The 23578-nt window shown below is 40.5% G+C and overlaps 1 protein-coding gene across 2 annotated transcripts in view; it reads right to left on the bottom strand.

Annotated features, from left to right (window-relative positions):
* The window catches only part of CCDC181 (coiled-coil domain containing 181), a 393765-nt gene extending 373882 nt beyond the window's left edge, over nt 1–19883 (bottom strand). For both annotated transcript variants that reach the window (XM_078658319.1, XM_078658320.1), the window contains exon 1: nt 19749–19883. The gene's annotated coding sequence lies outside the window, so the exon portion shown is untranslated. The remainder of the gene's footprint in view (nt 1–19748) is intronic.
* Nucleotides 19884–23578: the final 3695 nt, after the last annotated feature.

Genomic DNA, 23578 nt, shown 5'->3' with positions numbered 1-23578 from the left:
ATTGAACTGGTGCTGCATTTATAACTTCTGTATGTTAATACAATCCATATCTCTCTTTATAGAAAGTATATTTCTATTTCACTTTTCTTTATCAAGAGGATTGTCTACTGATCAAATCATTTCTCATTACAAATTTGGACCATTTTTAGGTAGGTTCTTTCAGGTGCACTAGAATTGTTAGTGTCTCTAAATTAACGCACAGAATGGGTGGTGGTGTGATTATATGTTACACATTAAGTTTTGGGTTAGTGAGGGTGCACTCTTATTGTCTTTTGGTGCCATTACTTCGGTGTTATATTTCTTGCTCGGCTCTTTTCTCTTTTTATTTCCTTTTCCTTTTTGATAAATAGGTTGGATGTGTGAAAGACATGTAGTTTTACTCTGATTGTCTTTTGTTCTTAGATCCTTGGTTCCAATACAGTGTTACTAAGAATTACTGTATTATTTTAATATGAATAGTTTATTTTTGAGGATCTTATTTGGAGAAATATTTTTAACTTTGCTAACATCATTGAGTTATTTATTAACATCGTAAATGTATTCATATTTGTATTATTGACGACAGATATGGACTCTATTTGATTGGTTTATTGTCTGTTTTTCCAGCCTTGAAAAAGTCTTAGTACCTACTTGTACATACGAAACACGTGTTGGCTGCTCTGTTTGCTGGGAATCAATTTTGAAAAGTGAACTAATAAAGGATACGCTCTCCATGATAAGAATTGTGTGGAATGCCTTTCGTGTCCTGTGTATACCGGTTACGAAAAATTGCAGAACTATATGGACTGATCAACTTATAAAAAAGATCTACTTTCTTGATCTATTTGAGTACACGCATTGGTGTGCTTTATTGGCTTTCCTGTTTTGCTATGTATATGCATGTTTTACATGCCGGTTGCACCTTTGGTTAGTGGGTGACCTTAGCCAGCTAAGTACCCTGCTGTACATACAGCAAATTCATATAATATTCACGCCTGTTACTGTTATATATTTTACACCACTTCTTATTGATGTGCGGTTTCCCTCTTAGGGAACACTACTACCTAGTTTGTGAAAGTTTGTTAAAGTGTATACCGGCACTCAATTCATTTGTAGGCGTGAACTGAACATGCATTTTATCAGTGAGATTGATACAGGGTCATATTTGACAAAATGGCATCATTCGATGATGAAAGATATAAAATGTTTAACGATATCTCTACAGGACAGGGTATTCAATCCAATGATGGCCCTACATTAGAAGAAAGACCACAGGGACATACGGCCACATGCATCAACCTATTTAGGAAGTGCAAACGGTGCGAATCGGTAAATTCGGCCGTTTGCGATTCCTAAATAAGTTTTTGGGATGCATCATACATTTTTGTGAAAATCGCTATTTTTTTTTCACAACTGTGAAAATCGCTATTTTTTTGTTTTTTATTTTTTTTTAACGATTTCCAAAAATGCGATTGCTTTTAAGGAATCGCAAATTTGCAATTCCTTAAAAGCAATGCATGATTGTTTTTCAAATTGCCAAAATTAGCAATTAGGGGGTGCAAATTACCACGAGGTTGAACCTCGTGGTAATTTGCGAAAAGTTATGGAAATGCTCAAAAATGCATTTTTTAAACTTTCATGTTACAGACACACATGTCCTTAGGACATGTGTGTGTGAAACATGCACTTTAAAATACATTTCAGGGGTGCAGGGGGGGGGTCCTTTGGACCCCCCTCTGCACCCTTGCAATGCATCAACAAATTGTGAATTGCAAAAAAAAAAATGCAAAACGGCATTGATTCCTATGGGCCTCTAGGCCCATAGGAATCAATGTAATGCCATTCCTTAATTGCGATTCGCAATTAAGGAATCGCAAATTCCGAAAATTAAGAAATCCTAAAAAAATGTAGGATTTGTTGATGCATAGGATTTTGCAATTCCTAAATTGCGATTCCTTAATTTTCACAATTTAGGAAATGCAAAATCCTACAATGATGCATGTGGCCGTTAAACAACTATTCACTAAACTAGAGAGATTACGTAAATCTGAACTCTCTAGATGGTGGGACCTTACAACTCTGAAGAAGTATATAGAGTTGAAGCAAGTGCCTAGAGGATTGAGAGTTATTATATTTCCTACGTTTGAGGATTTGGACTCTGATCTCTTACAAAAGTGGGAAAATCTTATATCGTCGTCATCATTTGGCATGATGGACATACTCATCCATCATGCTGAAAGGAAAAGAGCAAAATTGTTAAATGGTATAGAACAGGTAGAGGATGAGATCAAAAGAATAAATCTAGTGGAAGCAACAGAAAAAAACTTCAAGATACTGAAAGAAGTTTTGAGTGCTCATCAGTCATACATCAGGGGTAAAAAGATCCGCAAGTTAAAGAGAAATTAAAACGACTTTAAAAATGGACGTATCTTCACATTCGCCAAGAAATTTGACGAGATTAAACCTAGAGCAGGTACAAAAGATCTGAGTCTGAAAAGAACTGACGTACAAGTGTCAGCTAGCAAGTCTGATCTCTCGAGCATCACAAGTGACAATAGTGAGGCTCAAAGTGAACCATTGTCAATGCCTATACCTAATGAGGTCAATGCTACAGGTTCTTCTCCTTTTTTATCGAAGCTAGAAAGATACAGAAAAGGGACGAGACTGGGCTTCAACAACCAAAAAACCCCTGGAAAAAAAGAACTGGGGTGGGGGAGAAAAAACAGACTCCAAAGGGAGCAAGAGGGTAACAAGATCAGTTTGACGCACACAAAATAATTGATTGTCAACTCAAGTGTGTCATCTAATGATAGCTTGCCTCCTGTGGACACTATTGTGACCAATATGAATGATGATCTCTCCATTGTGAATCTTTCCAAACAACCATTAAGTAACTAAGAGATTGATGCACTGAGGAAGGGATTAAGCTACAGTCCCAAGTATACAAGAAATCTTTCAAGATCTGCATATTGAGACCTATTTGAATATGGACAGTGGCTTAAAAAATAAATCTACTTTCACACCAGTGTTATCCCCTGACAACATGATAGATAGATAGATTGTTTTTACAAGGCTGTAACTAATGATCTCTATAAATTGGAGGATAGACTAACACAGGCCCCTATTAGGTTTAAGGATAATGTGACCAAAGAAGAGAGGAATGCCCTGTACCAACTGACTAAGTACTCTAACGTAACTATAAAAGAGGCTGACAAAGGGGACATTATTGTTATTATGGATAAGAATTACTACCTTGGGGAAATTGAGAGACAATTGTCTGATAGCAACTCCTATACCATGATTTTACACAATCCTATGCATAATACGAACAGAAAGATAGAGACTACATTACGTTATTGGCTCAACTTGGAGCTCTTATCGGATAACGAATTTAAATACATGTTCAATCCAACTCCTAGAGCTGCCTATATATATACTCTGCCAAAAATTCATAAAAATCTCACAGCTCCACCAGGGAGACCTATTATTTCTGGCATAGGGGGATCCACGGAACGTATATCTGAATATATTGACGTATATTTGCAACCGATTGTACGCAAATTGCCAGCATTAATTGCTCAATAAATTGGAACACTTTGTCTGGACAGAACAACTCACCCTAGTGACATTGGATGTGAATGCATTATATACTAGCATTCCAATCGATAAGGGAATGGAAGCTCTCACATACTTTTTATCCAAACGTGATGCAATATTTTATGACCACACCAAAATGGTCATTGAACTCACAAGATTAACTTTGGATAATCATTTTTTCAAACATAATGACAATTGGTACAGACAGCACTCTGGTGTAGCCATGGGTTCTAAATTTTCCCCTTCGTTTGCCAATATCTATATGGGCTACTATGAGGAACAACTTATTTGGAGAGCTTGCCCATCTGACTTGACTATCCACATAATCTATTGGGGTCGTTTTATAGAGGACATCCTGATGATTTGGGAGGGCAATAACAACACCCTATAGGACTGTATTGCACATTTGAACAACAATGAGAACAACCTTAGTTTCACATATAACATCAGTAAGGAACAGATTGATTTTTTGGATGTCACACTCTTTGTAGATAATTAGGAGTTGGTGCCAAAACTTTTTCGAAAGAAAACGGCATGTGATTCTGTACTTCTACTACTACTGCCAGTAGCGCACACCATGTCTCTCAACTACAGGCGATCCCATATGGAGAGATGACACGCCTGAGAAGAAACTGTAGTACCAATGAGAATTTCCAACAAGAATTGTTAGGTCTGAAACAACGATTTATGAATAGAGGGCACAATAGGGATACGTTGACTAAAGCCCACCCCAGAATTAACAGATTGACACGTACAGAGCTTCTTAAACCCAATGTCAAAAAAAGAAACAAACCAGAAAGGAAACAAATAGCTGTCATTACACAGTCCCACTCTCAAAGCAAAAAGGTGTTTAGAACGCTGCTTAAACATTGGCACCTACTGAGATTGGACCATGACTTGGATCCATATGTAAGGTGCAAAACATTGAGAAACATCTTGAGTCCCTCCCAAGTTGGTTATAGCAGGAAAGAACCATCTCACACTTGGTTGCCAGCTAAACCGAAAGGTTTTTACAAATGCACGATGTGTAATGTGTGCCAATTTGTACAAAACAAGATCACTAGTTTTAGGTATAATACCAACCAAACACACAACATCATGCATTTTATTAATAGCAACACTAAATATGTTGTATATTGTATAGTGTGTCAATGCAATTTAATCTATGTGGGTAGCACTATAAGACCACTCAAGGATCGAATCCAAGAGCACATCAGAGCAATTCGTAATAACACTGCCACATACCCAATAGCGGAACACTATAAAACTCAACGCAAGTCCTCAGAAGTGATACGCTTGAGCTTTCATGGTATAGCTGTAGTTGATGATGATCCCCGGGGCGACGACAAGACTGCTGCCCTTAGGAAACTGGAATCCAAGCGGCTCATTAAATGGAGGTCAGTCGATCGGGGCCTCAATACTGACAGGAAAATGCATGTATTTCTATGCGATTGAAATTCTACCATTGGAGTGGTAATACCAATAATCAAACTGTTTGTAATTCAAACCTCATATATATTTATTGCTCTTACTGTGGATTCGTACTGGTTTTCACTGTATTTTTAACAACTTATATGATGAAAATGATTAGGAGACAATGGATATATTTGGGTCTTGCTGTCATGTACTGATATCCTCTGCATTTGGATTACTGTGTTAACATCTACCCATGTTACTGTATCAATATATATTGATGTAGTGGGACTGGTTAGATCTCTGGTCCTGGTGCTAGATAATCTTTCTTCCTTTTTTAATTCTGTCTCTTATGGTTCTTGGGAATGGGACTTTAACTGCTCCTTCTATGGTTTACCATTTTGACGCAGTCACATTCTTTAGTGTTAAACATTTGTGCATCACAACTGATACTATTTGCTTTTCCCCTGCTTTTTGTTCTAGTTTTGCTAGAACATAGGAACTACATGCTCCTATTTGGAGGCATCTCATTATCTGATAGTCCAACATTGGTGCACCCAGTGTCATATGACGTTTCAATTTGTAGTTGAGGTATGCCACTATTTTTGGCATCCTTTTACTCTTCTAGCCATACATGACTTTTACAATTCCAATATGGTGGCTCACCTTATTTGAGTGACTCACATTGTTCGCTTTCTTTTATTAATTTCGGTGTGTATTACCCGAATGGGCGTCTTGGTGGCCATGGTGCATTTTGCTACATGCTGCTGAGAACGTTGGTCTTTGAGATATCTGCAGTTCACAGGTTTTTATATATTTGTTTACCTAATTCTTTTATTACATTTAAAATGTTGACATATTTGTACGTATATACAGTCTAGGAGTTAGTGTTTTATTTGATTTGCGCTCCTTGCCTTGATGTCACATATTACAAAATGCTTTCAGTGATTTACTTAACGCTATTACTCTTTACCCCTGTACTTCTATGTTATTAGATTTAGAACAATGACGTGCATGGCTCACACGCACTATGTGATCACGTGACTTCTGTGTTTCACCTTTATTTGGGATCGGCACCGGCATGCTAGGTTTGGATTTTCGTGCCAGCGCTGATACGTACGGTGGGGTTGGGGCGGCTTTTTACTATCGGAACGGGTAAGCTTCTCGTTTTTTCGTTTAAGATGCCTTTTAGCATTAGCTCAACACATAGAATCAACGGGACTGAAACTATGTTGATCTTTGCAGGCTCAGGACGTACTATTGTCTGACCCACGGTGTCTTAGACATATGCTTTTACATACGTAGACAAACTGCCATGATTTGAGCTCTACGATATTGACCCCATTGATTGCCCTTGAGTACTTTACTTCTTCACTATAGTATTTTTACACTATATTTGGTGAGTTTTGATGATTGTGTCATTTTTTGTTATATGCTAGTAATAGCTAGCCGGATAGAGGGTTATATTTTCTGTTTTGGGCGTTTTCCTAATCGTGGTTTTCATTTTTCGTAATCTTCGCAATGATTTTGTATGACATGCTCACATCCAATTGCCGCTGCTAACTATTTTGGATGGAATTACAGTGCTCCCCAGGCATCTGATTCTGGAGTGTGTTTTGGGGTGAGAGAATTATTATTATATATTGTACTTTTGGTTAGGGATCACGTTTCTTTTTTCCTTTTTCACATACTTTTGCTTTAGGTCATACTTGTGACCTTTTGGTTTTTGGGGGGGAGAGATGTATTATTATATTCTGTACTGTTGGTTAAAGATTTTTTGTTAAATTTTTTCCTTTTCACGTACTTCTGTTTCAGGTTGTACCTGTTACTTTTTGAAGTCCTTCATTTTACTGGTCAATATCAGATGTACAGCACAGTGTTTTATTTTGGGGTGAGTCTTGGACCTTCGATACTGCATCTCAACTGGTTTAACTTGTAGGTACTGTTGGTTTGGGGTTATGTTTAATAACATGTTTTCATGAGCTCCGATCATTTTAGTTACTTCTGTTAGATTAGGCACCCGTAAATACTCAATGGTGTGTCCATTCAATATACTTTTGTCTATACAAAATTATTTTGTTTTGCATTATAATATTGTTTTGCCTTGTCTTTACTATATCAGCAATGATCCACACATTATCATGTTGGGAAACATTTACCACACTCTTATTTCTTGGGTTTTAGCACCAACATTGTACTGGTGCTGCATTTATAACTTCTGTATGTTAATACAATCCATATCTCTCTTTATAGAAAGTATATTTCTAATTCACTTTTCTTTATCAAGAGGATTGTCTACTGATCAAATCATTTCCCATTACAAATGTGGACTGTTTTTAGGTAGGTTCTTTCAGGTGTACTATAATTGTTGGTGTCTCTAAATTAACACACAGTATGGGTGGTGGTGTGATTATATGTTACACATTAAGTTTTGGGTTAGTGAGGGTGCACTCCTATTGTCTTTTGGTGCCATTACTTTGGTGTTATGTGTCTTGCTCTGCTCTTTTCTCTTTTTCTTTCATTTTCCCTTTTTGATAAATAGGTCGGATGTGTGAAAGACATGTAGTTTTACTCTAGTTGTCTTTTGTTCTTAGATCCATGGTTCCAATACAGTGGTAATAAGAAGTACTGTATTATTTTAATATGAAGAGTTTATTTTTGAGTGTCTTATTTGGAGAAATATTTTTAACTTTGCTAACATCATTAAGTTATTTATTAACATTGTAATTGTATTAATATTTGTATTATTGACGACCCATATGGACTCTATTTGATTGGTTTAATGTCTGTTTTTCCAGCCTTGAAAAAGTCTTAGTACCTACATGTACAGACTTGTGTTGCCTGCTCTGTTTGCTGGGAATCAATTTTGAAAAGTGAACTAATAAAGGATACGCTCTCTACGATAAGAATTGTGTGGAATGCCTTTCGTGTCCTGTATATACCAGTTATGAAAAATTGCAGAACTATATGGACTGATTAACTGGTAACAAAGATCTACTTACTTGATCTATTTGAACACACGCATTGGTGTGCTGTATTGGCTTTCCTGTTTTGCTAGTTTGTGAAGCATTCAATTCCACACTAGGAGGGATGATAATTTCATATGCTGCAACAATGCATACACAAAAAAGGCAGCATTTGGGGAAATCAAAAACTTTCTTATGTTAATCTGAACAGGGGTTTATCCAGTCTGGTAGAAAGAAGGACAAAGAAGGACAAAGCATGTTAGGGAAAAGGTGAATGAAAGTGAATATTGTAAATATGGGTAGAGTAGGGCAAAAATGAAAGGGAACACAAATGCAGTCATCTGGACTGCTAAATAGAGGTAAACCTGAAATGAAATATCGGCTATAACCAATCATAATAATGGCCTCCTGGCTAAAGGAAAAGAAAACATAGAACTAGTGCTTTAACAATATTATAGCGCTCATTGCCATTCCAAACACAGTATTTAAAGTAGAGAAATTGAAAAATGTCTAGATAAACTTACAATCCCTTGTTTCCCTGCAGAGACTAGTAATTTCCTGGTGCAGTATTTTCTGAACTGGAAATCACAGATATAATAGCAGATCTCCTAAATGTAAACATATGACTTGAAGATGGCCAAGCAGTTGAATTTTTTAAAGGCATTTGCTACACAGTTAGTTACCCTGATAAAAACTTAAATTATACTCTTTCAATGGGTGGCAGCGACCCTCCCGCATTTAAATTGGGGGTAATACTTAGCTGTTTAAAGCCTGGAACACTGTCAGAAAAAAAAGCTTCTTATCCAGCTATCATATTGAAACAGTGATCGTCAAGTCTTGGCTAAATTAATTATTAACAAGCTAACAATGTATGAGTCCAAGTTCGTCTATCTAGATCTAAATGGTTTTATTCCCAAATAAAACATTCCTCCTAAATCAGAATATTTTATTAAACTGCAGATCAATTCACTGTTTAAGAAGAATATGCAGTTATCTTATTATTAGATGCATAGAAGGATTTTGGCCTCGAGAAGTGAGACCGTTTCTACACAATTCTGAATGGGATACGTCTTTTACCCCACCTCACCAGGTTAATAAGGTCACTTTACACGGGCTCTTCTGCTTCATTTAAAATAAGCTCCGAGTATCTGTATTAACTATCAGAAGTACACGACAGAGGAGTCCACTTTCACCCATTCTTTTTTATGTTTCTAGAGCCACTGTTAATGGCGATTTGAACATCTCAGATGATAATGCAACCAATTAATGGGATGGCTAAATTGAAGCTGTATCCTTATGCTATGGCACTATTCCTACCAGGAAAGCAAGACAATATACAATGGCTTTAGGCTGAATTGCACCTTTCACTAATTTTGCCGGGTTATCAAATAAATTCATGTAGAACCGAGTTCCTATTATTTAATACTACAGCTACAATTTTTCCAGAAATACTTCTGCCTGTTTATACCTAGAGCCGGACTGGGGAACCAAATGCAGCCCTGACAAAACTGCTCAAACCAGCTCTGCTTTATTTGTTTCCTTGCATAATCCCTTAAATAACAACACAGAATAAAACAGACACACAATAAGACTCAGAAGAATGTATCAAAGAACAATTTATAAAATACTTGTGAAAAATAGAATGGACAAGTGTAACAAGATACAACTCCAGGTAAGAATCAGAGCAACTGAAGAATGAACATACACAGATTTGCATCAAACATTACAGCAGAGCATAACATTTAAAAAAACCTTTGCGTACTACATCAAATAACATTATTAATCCAACAAAATAGTATATATCCCCAACTCAGGTTAAGGTATAGTTAAATAGGAGCATTTTACTCAATTTTTTATTTTATCATGGTTTGGCAAAGGGTCCTTGGGAAGAGCAGAGTTGAAAGTCATAATGCTGGGAGCCACATAAACGAATTAAGATAACCATGAGCATAAACTTTTAGGGTGGAGAAATGAAATAAAAGAGCTGTCGGGCAATATAAACTCTAAGGGCCTGATTTAGAGTTTAGCGTAGGGGTACTCTTGTCACAAACAATATCCCATCCGCCGTAGTGCAAATGCCTTTGGATATAATGCACTTGTAATACAGTAGACGAGCTATCTGTCAAGTTTGTGACGTAGTAATCTGTCCACCGTACTCGAAATCAGGTCTTATGTCTCTCTTGCCCCACATTGTTTATTGTCTCTATTGTCTCAATAAGCCCACTGGCTCAGCTTATTCCACTTCAAGGATTTAATTTGTATTGGTATGCAGATGATATCCGACTGATACTGTCTTTTCATTTGGACTCATCCATACCCCAAGTCATGTTTCAGAACTGCCTGAAAGACTTTGCTATCTGGATGCTTATCAATCACTTAAAATTAAACACTGACAAATCCCTTGTTTGGTCAGTCCTGTAGTTATACTCATGTAGATGGCAGACTCAAGCCATGGTGCACTAAACCCAGGACACTGGGAAAAATGTTGATCATCGTCAACATGTATCCTTTCACTCCAATTGAGCAAGCCTGCTTCCAAAGGTTATCTAGCCATGGGAACACCTTCAAATTCTTCTTCTAGTCCCCATGTTTTGTCTCTAATCCATACAGGCTCTCATTTCTCCTGGCAGATTTATTCCAATACAGTCTATCGTGGACTTTTCAAAGAGAGTACTGATCAATTACAAGTACTACACAACATGGCTGAGGAACTGGTTTTAGGACTTCCAAGCAGGGAACATATATCCAGTCTTATAGGATCCCTACACTGTCTTCCTGCATCTACATGTATTTTATTTAAGGCATCCTAATTTTACATTAAGCAATCTATAAGACCAGTCAAAGCTTCCTTTTAACACCCTTTCAGCACTATATCCCTTGTCACTCAACATGCTTACCCTCTGGGTGCGAATTATTTATCAGCCAAGCTGGAGTGGTTAGCAAGGTGACTTGACTCGGAAGAAACAAAATACTTAAAACTAACAATCACAAACGCTCCCTATCCTGAGGCTCTGATGGGAAACAGAGATAACAGAGATAAACCGTTTAAGGACAAAAGTCTGATAGATATTGGCATATATTTTTGGCAACATTATTTTACCCAAATAAATATTAAGCTGGCATATGGTCATGCCTATCACTGTGGTGCTACACTAATCCAGAGAAATACCGACAGTTAGAATCACCAATAAATGGCCTGAGGTGGGAGGTGCTACATGTGGGCGACCTGATCAGGCACAGATAATTCTATTTCTTTGAAGGCCCTAGATGCTGTACAAACAGATGACATAAAATTGCATTGAGTGATGTACCCGAGACATACCAATAAACTTATCAAACCATGTCTAAACAGACAATGTGCAGTGTAATATAGTCTAGACAAGTTACAGTATATTTGCAGATGGCGGTTAGCTGGCCTTATGTTTGCCACCATGTCCTGAAGGGCCTCACACTTTGTTTCTGTACAGATTATAATGGTCGGTTCCACTGACCAGTTATTGGCTGTCTTTATCAGATCGGAACTGAAGCTTTCCTATATCATTGAATAATATCCAAATGCATAGTGGCTTCATATAGTCTGTTTTAAAAGAACAAATAAATCAGGTCTGGAAAACTTGAATTAATCTCAGCCACATTCCAGTTCATGGTTTTCCTGCCTACCATGCCACTCAAGACAGACCAACCACAAACAAATCAGTCTTGATCACGCTCTATCCCAAACTGCCAAGCCAGGGTCCCATTCACACGGGAATACAAGCAACCCCAGGCTGGTTCTCAGCCACTTAGGCCTTTCCAGTGGGATACAACTTGTGTCCAGTGGCACAGAGATCATATGACTCCTGTCTGCCCGTACCTGGTGCACTTAAGCCTGCTCACTTATAAAAACAAAAAAAGTGCTCAATAGAATGTCCGAATTAATTTCAACCATTGGCAAAAGGCTAAAGGTTTCCCTGCTCACTATGCCACCCAAGACAACAAACAGATACATGCAAATCAGTTTTGGTCATGTTCTAAAAAGAACAGTTCGCTCCAGAGCCTTACTGACCTTGCCAGTGCTGAAAAAAAGTAGCAAAAAACAGTACTGCTTTCTGTATGGTATGCACACAGAAGATAAAGCTTCTAATTTAACAAAGAGTATGATGACAGAGTACTTTTCAGATGTCTTCAGATGTAATATAGTCCCTCATGCAATTCAATGGAACAGCTTCATACATTGTAGAATGGGAAAATTAATAGCATGAAGATAATAATAAATATCTTCATTTGATAGTTAATTAAAACAATTCAAATCTTTAGAACACAGAGTCCATGATTCTGGAACAAACAATTCAGGTAAGGCAAGTACATGTTGGATGTTTAAAATTTAAAAAGAGTACAATTCTAAAATGTTAACCAAGGTGCAGGGCTGAGTATATTTTATCAGAAGTCACTGGTGTGCTGCTGTATTGATGAGGGACGCTCAGAGTACCGACGGGAAGAGCGGTGCTCTCGCTACCTGAGCCGCAGCCAGGTGAGGCGCAGCCTTTACGTCCTACCTTTTAGTAAGGACGATTATTCTACAAAGACGTCCAGGTGATATCTTTAAGTGTATTTAATTGATCTGATCACTTTACTTTTATCACTATGCAGTAGCGAAGCTATGGTCCTGAAGAAAGCAGAGGACACCTCCTGAGGTCCATTACCTGCAGAAACATGTTGACCTGTTACATCAATACAGCAGATATTTGTTTAAAACTGCTGTGATCCCGCACTGGTTTTTAGATTTGGAAATACGAGAGACACCTAATAAAATTGTTTAGCTCTCTATTATCCAATTTTTATATATACTTTTTCCACATTTTTCATGTTTTCACCCACTATTTCACGCACTGCTTCTCAGTCACCTCCACTAGGTTACATCACCCATACTTGTAGCCACACTGGGAGATTCATCTACGCACTTAGCTGTTACTATCAATGCAAGGCCTTTCTCCTTGGCGAAAGGAATCCCAAATGATGACAAGGGCGGAACCGAGAGATGACTGATGGGTACTTTTTCATCTAAGGAAGTACCATGCACTAGAGGTAGTAATTCTCCTCAACACGTTTTCACTTTAGAATAGGTCAGTGGACAGACTCTCCTTCATTATCAAGGTCCAGGCCACCAGCTACTCATTGTTTTGTTTATATGTGATTATCTTATCGATGATGTGGTCTCTAAATTTCCACCACCAAGAGTGATGCTCATGTAGTCTTATAAAAGTGACCATTTCGTTTTTTCCAGGATTTATTTCTAACCCGTTGGTACTGCAATAAACGGGCAAGTTGTTAAGTGAGGATTGCAGTCCAGTGGCTGAAAAGTCTAACAGCAGGACCGGACTGGCCGTTGCGGGCACCGGGCAATCCCCCTGTGCGCCGCACTGGTGGGGGACCGGTTTTGGGCCCCTGGGGGCCGTTTTTGTTACGGGCCGTTTTAGCAGCATAGCTGCAAAATTGGCCCTGCAACAAAATCGTCTGAAAACAGGCCCTGGCAAAGAGTGCATTCGCAACCCCACCCCGGGGGGGCGGCCGAGCACTTTGCCATGGCCAGTTTTGGTACCCAGTCCGGCCCTGTCTAACAGAACAGAATCATCAGCATACTGCATGACAGATAAAGGCTGGTTATTCAGTCTTGGGGGCACGATTTTGTATTTGTCAGAGCGGATGCTGGGTCCGCAGGAAGTATGTTAAAAAGAAGAGGAGCTAAAACAGATCCCTATTTTGGCCCTTTATTAATGGTAACTTTGCTAGACAAGGTGCCTTCCTCGCTTAGTTCAATTTGCGATGATAGCATTGAATATTTTTGTTGGGAGACCCAAGTTGCTTAATTTCTGCCACAGCCTTGCCCTATCAATGCTATCATAAACTTTTTATAATCTATAAAGCAGGCATGCAGCACATGTTAGTTGGTCAATTTCAAGTGGATTAGGAGAGCCAGTACTATGATGCTATCCGTTGTCTCTGTGTTTTTATGGAACCCAGTCTGGAATCATGGAATTATATTGGCTTGACAGGCTCAGTCCTGGAGATCTTGAAGGACTAAAGAGGCAAAAACAATTGCATCCACATCGAGCAGGGTTATCAATCAATATTTGCTGGATCTTTCCTGCTCCCCTTTTTAGGATGGGGGCAATATATGCGCTCTGCCAGGACAGAGGAACCAGATTGGTTAACAAAACATTGTCAAAAGTTAAAAGCATGAGCTCCTCTAAGTTGACCCAAAGCCCTGCACATTTTAAAGCATTGGTAACAAAAGGACTGTCAGACAGTTGTGCTCTCACTCCCAGAACTATCAAATGGATTGATCCTGGATAAATAATGTACCCCCTGTACATGAGGTTCCTTGTCTCCTAAAACAAGGGTGGCTTAAAAAAATTCAAAATTCCAGTTTCAACCTCTTCTACTACATTAATCTCAATTAGCTGTGTAAGTGAGGAGTGAGGAAAGTTCAAATTTGAAGCACCCATTTTCAGCGGAAAATAGTTTTTGTTTTTCCAGCAGAATTTGAACATTTTTTAAAATGTCCTGCAGATTATTATTTTTGTTATAGTTTTGAAGGTTTGGATCACTGCAAAACTTACCACAGACATATGCCTGCATTGCATTTCCAGCAGAGTCAAAACCTACAAAAACATGATGAAAAGTAATGAGGAATGACCATGGCCAAGGAGGCTTGACCTCAGCAGCACTTAATAGCATAGGTCACCAACACTTCTGGCACAGACTGAGATACTAACCTATTGTAATTGCAGCTGAGGTGGGTTGCAGCTAAGCCGAACGGTGGACACTAGCATTATGCAGATTTGCAGGGAACCCACACAGCCTAAGTTACCCAGAGGAAGCTCTCATCAACCCACTATCACTAGGGACATGATGCAAGGTGTGGGAGGATACAATGACTGGCTTTAAAACACAGGTAGCAGACATCAGATGTGTGGGACAGAGCAGAGAATTTGAAATGAAAGTGCTTAATTGGGGCTCAGGAGAAAAGTGCATGTGGGAGGACTAAGACACTACATATTTCAATTATCATGATCATACAGTGGACTGCATAGTGGTATTACTATGTCTGGCTAAGAAGGCAACCTACTTAGGCAAGAAGGTGTTTTGCTTCATGATAAACTACTCAACAGCATTTGACACCGTCAGCACGCAACACCTGTGAGTAAAAGTTAACTTCAACTATGGATTAACGATGCATAAGGTACTCAGCTGGCTGCTACCATTAGGTCAGTAACCCATCTGACAGATACGTCATGAAGGTGTGGGTAAAAGTTGATACCTTATGATCAAATGTAGAACACTTGAACCTAATTCAGGCATTTGAAAGGATGGTACAGCTGCACATGGGATAACGGAGAGTAATGGATGAAAACAAGGCTGTATAATTGCAACCACTCAATTTAGACTGTACTTGGCTTACTTACTCTTGACTTTAAAACAGTCTACAATACTTCTGCAAATTTTGGAGGATATGATCACTCTCCTTCCCTGTAACGATGTATGCAGACGACTTTGTTATCCTAAACCAGACACCTATTGGTCTACAGCATCACAATGATAAACTGGTGAAGAACTAGTTGGATAATAATATGAATAAAACAAAACAAATTGATGTTTTGCCAACGAAATGTAGTTAATGATGGGTTATCAAGGGCTCTACACTAGAACAAGTAAAAGAATAGAAATGCCATTGACAAAACCCCTGTACTGGGGCCTACAATTATTATTGGTTTATGTGAAAGTTCGGACACTGTAGCGAGCTCAACATTTTATAACCAACGTTCCCATCTTCACCAATGTTGTAAGACAAGGATTCGTAAGGTTACATCTAAGACACCTTGCACGACAATCCTTAAGAATGTGTTAAAAATAAGAGAACCTAATTTGATCTATTACTGCTGTAGTAATGCATTTTCAGTGGTTTTATCCAGTGTTGTTATATTCGTGCATGCGCTATCTAAAGAGTGACCTGCATTCCAAGGATTTCCTAACATGGCAGCAACTATGAAGACAACAGACAGTATGCTTTATTGGTGTGCGTTCTTTATTTAGTTTCTAAGCAATAAAATGTGATTCAATGGAAGTTCAGTGCAATAAATAGTTGTAATTGCGGGGAGCTAACTTTAATTTGGACTAACAGCAGCTGTGACGATTATCTGCTTTTCAAAGGTACTGCTCTTCAAAATATAATTATCTTTTACATTTGATATAATTTTATAGTTAATTATGAAGGGGACTAACTCATGATGGCAGCAATATGTACTGCTATTTATACATTTTCCATATGAACTGATTCTTACAAATGTTAATGTATGGTGTCTTGCTACAATACGTTGTAACCTTATACAGTAATAATAAAAACTGAACCTGATTGTGTTTGGTTTGATATAGTTTGATTTCTTACGTTTTCGCTGTAGATTTGACTTCTTTTCCCCAAGAGATCGGAAAATGTATTTATTCCAAATGTTTCCATATTTTTCTAAGGATTTGGAATGTCTCAAAGCAGCATTAGACGTTGATCAATAACTAGGAATACCATTATTCACAATCAGATTTTTACCAAATGGAAACACATCGAATTTTCCGAACTACCCAAGAGACTTGTAATCAAATTAACTACAAAAAAATATGAATGTATTAATTTAAATCAATTACAACATGGAAGGGAGAATTTAATGCCACATTCCCCATTAATGAAACACAAATGTAAAGTACAAAAAGAATTAAAAGGATCATGTAATGATGAAATGCATGAGTAAACATAAGAAAAATGCAATTTACAAACAACACGATTATTTGTACTTCAGGAAAGACAAACAGTACTCTCCTTTCATAAAGGTTGGTCTGAACATTTAGACAGTAGTTGCTAGGGAATATGAATCCCTCACTACCAAACAGCTCAATAGGAGACATGGATCCGTGGATTACCTTAAGTAATTGAAGAATACCTTTGTGTAAAAGAAGGAACAGGAGGTAGACTATCCCAAATTCGATATATTGTGTAACATGTACAGTATCTATTTTTATTAAGGCCAAGCCTAAGAAGGCACAGTCAGTAACACTCCTGTGAAATATTTTACAAAGCTCAATTTGCTGCTTATCAATGGAGTCATACTACATGTCTGAATTCCAGCATCACAGCTCTTGCGAGGTATACATGACAGTCCCCTGTTTGGGATTCTAGCAGAGGCCAAGGTGAAATTGTTCTTTTTAAGTAGAGGTTCTGTAATCAGAATGGTAGGAGTGCACAGGGGTGAGGATGACTCACAATGTAACAATTAACTTCCTGGAGTACCACTGAATAGAATATTTATAGACCCTGCTCTAAGAACAAAATGGAGAGTGATGTAACTAGGAAACTGGATATAAAAGTAGTGGGACTGTATGGAATTAGAAATTCAACTAGCAGCATTCAGTCTCGGTTAATCCAAACACACATCTTCCTTAAGAGATAAATGAACGTTATATCAGCGACACTACCAAAACAATTCTCGAACATACCTGGCAGATCAACGTTAAGACTGCTTAAAACATAAATTGCACTATCCTTTGTAACATTGAAAAAGAGTCCTGTGTGTCGTTCTATACAGGCAATGAGCCAGCCAAAAAAACAGGAATATAGTTTGGGAGTGTCTGTAGTGTTGGGAAGGCTTGTGTTCCATAATATTTTAGTGTTTAGCATTGCTGCAGTCATTGAGGAAGGGGCAACTGAGAACGCAACAGTCATTCATAATGGGTCGCTTCACACCAAATAAATAAACAAGCATTGACAATGACAGGTCGGGCTTTAAAAAGGAATGTTGTATGGTATTGTGAAGCATTATAAGTAAATAGCACAGGAAGGGACATGTATTTGTGTGGAAGAAAAAAACTTTCGAATAATATTAGTGTAGGTTAGAAGGTCAGGTGCCAGTTGCACTGTCAAGCCAAACCTAAAATAAAAATATGTAGGTTAATGACTGCCCTCCTCCCACCATTGCTGCTGCAAGAGAAAAACAGCATAAATTATCTAGTCGTCTATAGGGAGAAGTGTGGTGCAGTGGTCACAGCGGCTGACTCTAGAGTGCAGGGCTCACAGTTCGATCACCGGCGGCAGCTCAGCACCAAGTGACTCGGCGCACTAGCTCACTTAGGGCCAGATGTAGGTAAATAGCATTTACCGATTCGAAAATACCGAATTTTACCGATTCGGTATTTTCGAATTGGTAAATGCTATGTAGCAAATCATTCGGTAAAAATTACCGAATCGTTAAGATTCAGTATTTACAGAATCGGTATTTACCGATTCGGTAATTGCCATTCATTCCTAAGGGCCTGGAGGCCCATAGGAATGAACGTCAATTACCGAATCGGTAAATACCGATTCAGTAAAAGGGGGAAAACATTGAAGGGTGGCAGAGTGTCACTTTGACACCCTGTTGCACCCCTCAATTGTGTATGGGTGCACATGTTGCAGACATACATGCCCTAAGGGCATGTATGTCTGCAACATGGCACTGAAGCAATTTGCATACAATTGTTTTTTGGGGTGTTTTCGTTATTTACCACCAACCTGAAGTTGGTGGTAAATAACGAATCCTAACATGGGATAAGCACTCGTTTAAGTGCTCCCTACATTAGGAATTTGGTAATTGACCGAATCGGTATTTAAGAAATCGGTAATTTACCGATTCCTTAAATTACCGAACCGTTAATTTCGGCCCCTACATCAGAAAAGCCTATTACCGGTCGGTAACGGCCGAAATTAGTTAATTTCGGCCGTTACCGACCGGTAATACCCTTCCTACATCTGGCCCGTAATCTCCCCGACAGCCCCCAGCGCCTTGAAACCTTAGGAGGTGATATGTCAATGAATAAGGGAGATTTTAAGTGTGCTACTCACATGTGAGGGTATCAAAGTGCTTTACAAATATGGATTATTATTATTATTATTATCATGACACCTTAATAGCATTATAATGTCATTTGTGTGCCCCTGAAAATTCAAGCTCAGGCAGTTGGATAAACAAAATGATCAAACTGTGTGGAGGGCAAGCACTTTTTTTGTGACGCAAACAAGGTCTGTACTCATGAAACCGGAGATGTGGATTGTGCCAAAAATCCCCTCCTGGTGATTCTCACACAATTCTCTGGGGACAGCTGAGCTGTCCAGCCAGGCCATACTGATCACAGAGCTGTGTGGAGGGCAAGCCCTTTTTGCGTAAGGACACAACTTCTGCCCAATCAAAACATGTACTGCTAAGTCACCCCATATTGGTGGAGCCTAAGCCCCTATCTAATGATGCTCACATAATTGCTAGTGACAGCTGCGCTGTCAAGTCAAACCATAAAAAGTAATGCAGTTATGGCACATTGTAATTAATGTTACATTTAACAGAGAAAAGAATTCTAAAAAGAGCAGCAATTCTATGTGCAGAAAACACCAGAGCCTCTATCCAGGAAGAAGCACGCCGTCATAATACTGGGGCACTCTTCCAGTCGTTATATAAGCACCCTCGTTAATTCCTGAAAAAAACACATAGTATAAGAGGGGCCGTGCTCTAGCTGCCAGGGAACCCTTAGCTGTCTGAGTCACAGACCGCTTTGGACAGTACAGACGACAGAGGTGGCCTAAGGCGCCCCTCAGTACTTCCACTCAACCCCGGCTGGAGCATCACCTGTCTGTGCCCCGCGGCCCAGACAGGTGAACCGTGATGAATGACAAACGGGTGAGCTCTCAGCTACAGACCCCTCTCAGCAGTATACAGCCTCTCTGCCACCTAAGATACCAACCTGGCCGAGCGTCCCCCGGCTGAGGGTGTTAGGGTCCGCCGGGTACCGCGCGCGGCGGGCTCCTAAGCCTGCTCTTCCTCCGCCTCTGCTCCCCTCACCCCCGCGCAGCTGCCACTCGCTCGGCTCCACTCAAAGCCGCCGGTCGCCCTGGAAACGTGACGCGATCCGGGACAGAGTGGCCGCAGAGTCTCGCGAGCTCTGAGAGCGCGAGGGAGCGGAGGCGACGATTCGTTGAGCGCACGAATCGCAAGAACATGTATCTATTGTGATGCTAATTTCTAGTTAGAAGGTGCGCGTGCAGAAGGGAAAATCTGCAGGACATTTAGACAAATATATTTAAAACAAGTATGCATTGATGGCCTTGTAAGGGTGGAATTGAGACCTGAAATGGGCTCCTTGAAAAGCGGGCCTTCGGTTCGTTGGTGGATCTCGACTTTTCGACAATCACTTCTTCGTTAAGCTAAAATATACTCTAATACACTACAGAGTATTAGAGTATATTTTAGCTTGCATTTAGCTCAATTGATGTAAAATTCAGTAGGGATTCTAAACTGTTGTAGACCCTGTGTCTCTTGTGTGAGTGCTCCAAACCTCTGCTGCAACTTTATTCTGGAAGTTATCGCATCTTTGCTATCACATTTTGGCAAAGATGATGGGAGCAGTCTGGCCCTATTACAATTTGAGGGATGTGTTCTGGTGGCCATTAATGGATGTTGAGGTTGTAGCATATATCAAAATTGCACTTTGTGTCAAACTCAGATAGCGTTTTGAAATTGCAGAAGAGTAGAGTCATTCTGAAAAGTTTACCAGAAGAGCTGGGGAAGGATTTGGCAATTGATTTGCTGGGACCATATTAAGGTATTATTCAAAGAAAGTCGTATGTGTCGGTGCTCATTGATAATTTTTCCAAACGGGTGGAGTATAAATGGATTATAAAACCTAACACTGTGTGGTGACGGCTTCAAATGACAGTCGGAGCCGTCACGTGAGTGAACAGAATGTTTATTGAAATAAGTACAGAGAACCTGCGACCTCAGCCACAGCCTATAGGTACGATGTCGCCTCAGTGTGTCCCCGGCGCTCGCCTTCGAACGCTGGTCGCGGTGACATTCTGAGTGATGTCACCGCGAGCAGTACCAAGGTAAACAGAGCCGCCGGGGGGGAATGAAGAGGGAGATACCACACATCCCCCTTCCCTGCGGACATGGAAAACATTAGATAAGGCAATGTGCAGAAAACAAGACAGAGAAAAGCTTACATTAGGCAGGAAAGTAATAATTACAACATTACATTTTGTTCAAGGCGGAATGCCAATAGTTACATCATCACATACTGATCAAAACGCCTGGGAGGTCTGGTCACTCTCCTGTTGGGCCTGTGGCCCGGGTGAGGGACACCTGACGGCCTCCTAACAGTGAAACCACTATCTAGTCTGGAACCACACTCCCCCTCCCTTGCACCTTCAGTGGCTTCTATTGGAGGGTGGTACTTTACAACTCTCCCTAGGTTCCATATTTTCCCCTCTCGGGTTTTGACTGCATTCTTGAAAAGTTTTGTGACTTTCGTGGGACTGCTGTACTCTGACCAGCTTGCCTTCCCGGTGGGAGCTTTGATCTTGATATTGTCACCTACTTTGAACTCAACCTCCCGTGTGGCCTTGCGTTGGTCATAACCTTCTTTCCTCGATTTCATGGCTCGTTCTTGCCTCCTCAGACTATCCTTTTCTATGGCGCGGTCTGACCACCCCTTGTGCCATTCCATCCACCCTGGAGCGAGCTTAGTGTTGGGTGTCCTCCCGCGGAGCAATTCGAACGGGGTGACGCCCGTCGTCTGATGCGGGGTGAACCTGTAAGCTTCCAGGCGTCTCCACAGTTCTTCTTTCCAACTTATGCCACTTGCTTTTGCCAGCTGGATGCTCTCCTTGATGGTCTTGTTAAAACGTTCGACCATACCATTGGCCTCTGGGTGGTATAAAGCGCATCGCTTGTGTCTGATGCCTCTTTCTTCTAGGAAGTCTTCCATCTCTTTTGAGCACAGTTGCACACCGTTGTCAGTGAGGATGTTGCTGGGGAGCCCCTCTCGGATAAATACCTCCTGTAAGAATCCGATGACAGTCTTGGTTGTGACTTCACTGACGAGTTTTATCTCCGGCCACCGAGAATACAAATCCATGAGCACTAGAATGTACGGTGTCCGCAGCTCCCCAGTCATCGGGCCTACGATGTCCAAAGCCAACTCGTTCCAAGGTTCTGACGGGAGCGGCCTACACACCATGGGTGGCGTCTGTTGCTTCAATACCTTGTCACTATTGCAGCACGGGATGCACTCCCTGATTCTCCTTTCGGTGACCAGGTCCATATTCGGCCACCAGTAGCTCTCCCTGAGTCTTTGCTTGGTCTTTGTGATACCCAAGTGTCCCTCGTGAGCTATCTCGATCAGGTTGTCCCTCACAGATGCAGGTGGCACGAGCCTAGTCCCCCTGAACAGGCATCCGTCTACAATGGTTAACTCGTCCTTGACGGCCTGAAAAGGACGCATTTTTTCATCTCTTTTGTCACTGTGCTTCCAACCATCCCTCACTCTTCTGCAAATTTCCTCCATGATCTTGTCCTCTTCTTGCGCTTTTCTCCACGTATCTTCACCCAACGCCTTCTGAATGGCGCAGACATTCTCAACCATGTATCCCTCTTCTTCTTCATCAGATTTCTCTCGCATTACATTTGCTTCTACACCGCTGACGAGTCTGGACAGGCAGTCAGCTGCAAGATTTTGCGTCCCAGGGACATACTCGACATGAAATGTGTACTCCTGGAGACTGACCACCCAACGCCTTATTCTGCTGGAGATAGCATCCAAACCCTTTTTGCTGAACACTTCTACCAACGGTTTGTGGTCAGTTCGGAGGGTGAACTGCGTACCCCACAGGAAGTCTCTGAATTTTCCAACAGCCCATGATACCGCCAATGCCTCCTTTTCGATGACTGAGTAGTTGTTCTCGGAATTCTGGAGTGACCTCGAGGCGAAGGCTACGGTCTCTTCTCCTTCCACGCCTTTCTGGGTGAGTACAGCTCCTAACCCTTTAGCACTTGCATCAGTGGTGAGGATCGTTGCCCGGCCGGGCAGGTACGATTTCAAACTAGGAGCTTCTGCAAGAGCCCTCCTTACATCCTCAAATTCGCTCTGGCATTCCTGGCTCCATTTGAATTCGTTATCCTTTTTTAGCAATAACCTGATGGCGTAAGTCCTGCCTGCCAAGTTTCTTATGAACTTTCCATAGAACTCCAACATCCCCATGAATGATTTGATCTCGTCTTTGCTTTTGGGGGGTGACAGGTTCACGATGGTGTTCTGCAGTTCTGCCTTGGGACGTATGCCTTCTGTTGTTATCTTGTGACCCAGGAAATCCAACTCAGCACAACTGAAGACACATTTGTTCTTCTTTACAGTAAGACCTTGGGACAAAAACCTCCTCAGCACACATCTCAGCCTCTCATCGTGCTCAACTTGGTTCTTAGCGAAGACAAGCACGTCATCCTGGTAACACATGACGCCTGGGATGCCTTTCAGGATGTTGCCCATGATTCTTTGGAACACGGCAGCCGCCGAGACCAAACCGAACGGCATCCTTTTGAACTTGTAGGCGCCCATAGGTGTCACAAAAGCAGTGAGTTCCTGAGACTCCTCATGAAGTTTTATTTGGAAATAGGCCGAGGTGAGGTCAAGGGTTGAGAACACTTTGGCACCCTCCAGCGTGCTCATCATCTGGGTGATGTTCGGCAAGGGGTATCGGTCAACGACGACCTCTTTATTGAGAGCCCTCAAATCAATGC

Source organism: Lissotriton helveticus, chromosome 8 (assembly GCF_964261635.1).
Source record: "Lissotriton helveticus chromosome 8, aLisHel1.1, whole genome shotgun sequence".
Lineage (NCBI taxonomy): Eukaryota > Metazoa > Chordata > Amphibia > Caudata > Salamandridae > Lissotriton > Lissotriton helveticus.
This window is presented reverse-complemented; position numbering and strand designations above follow the sequence as displayed.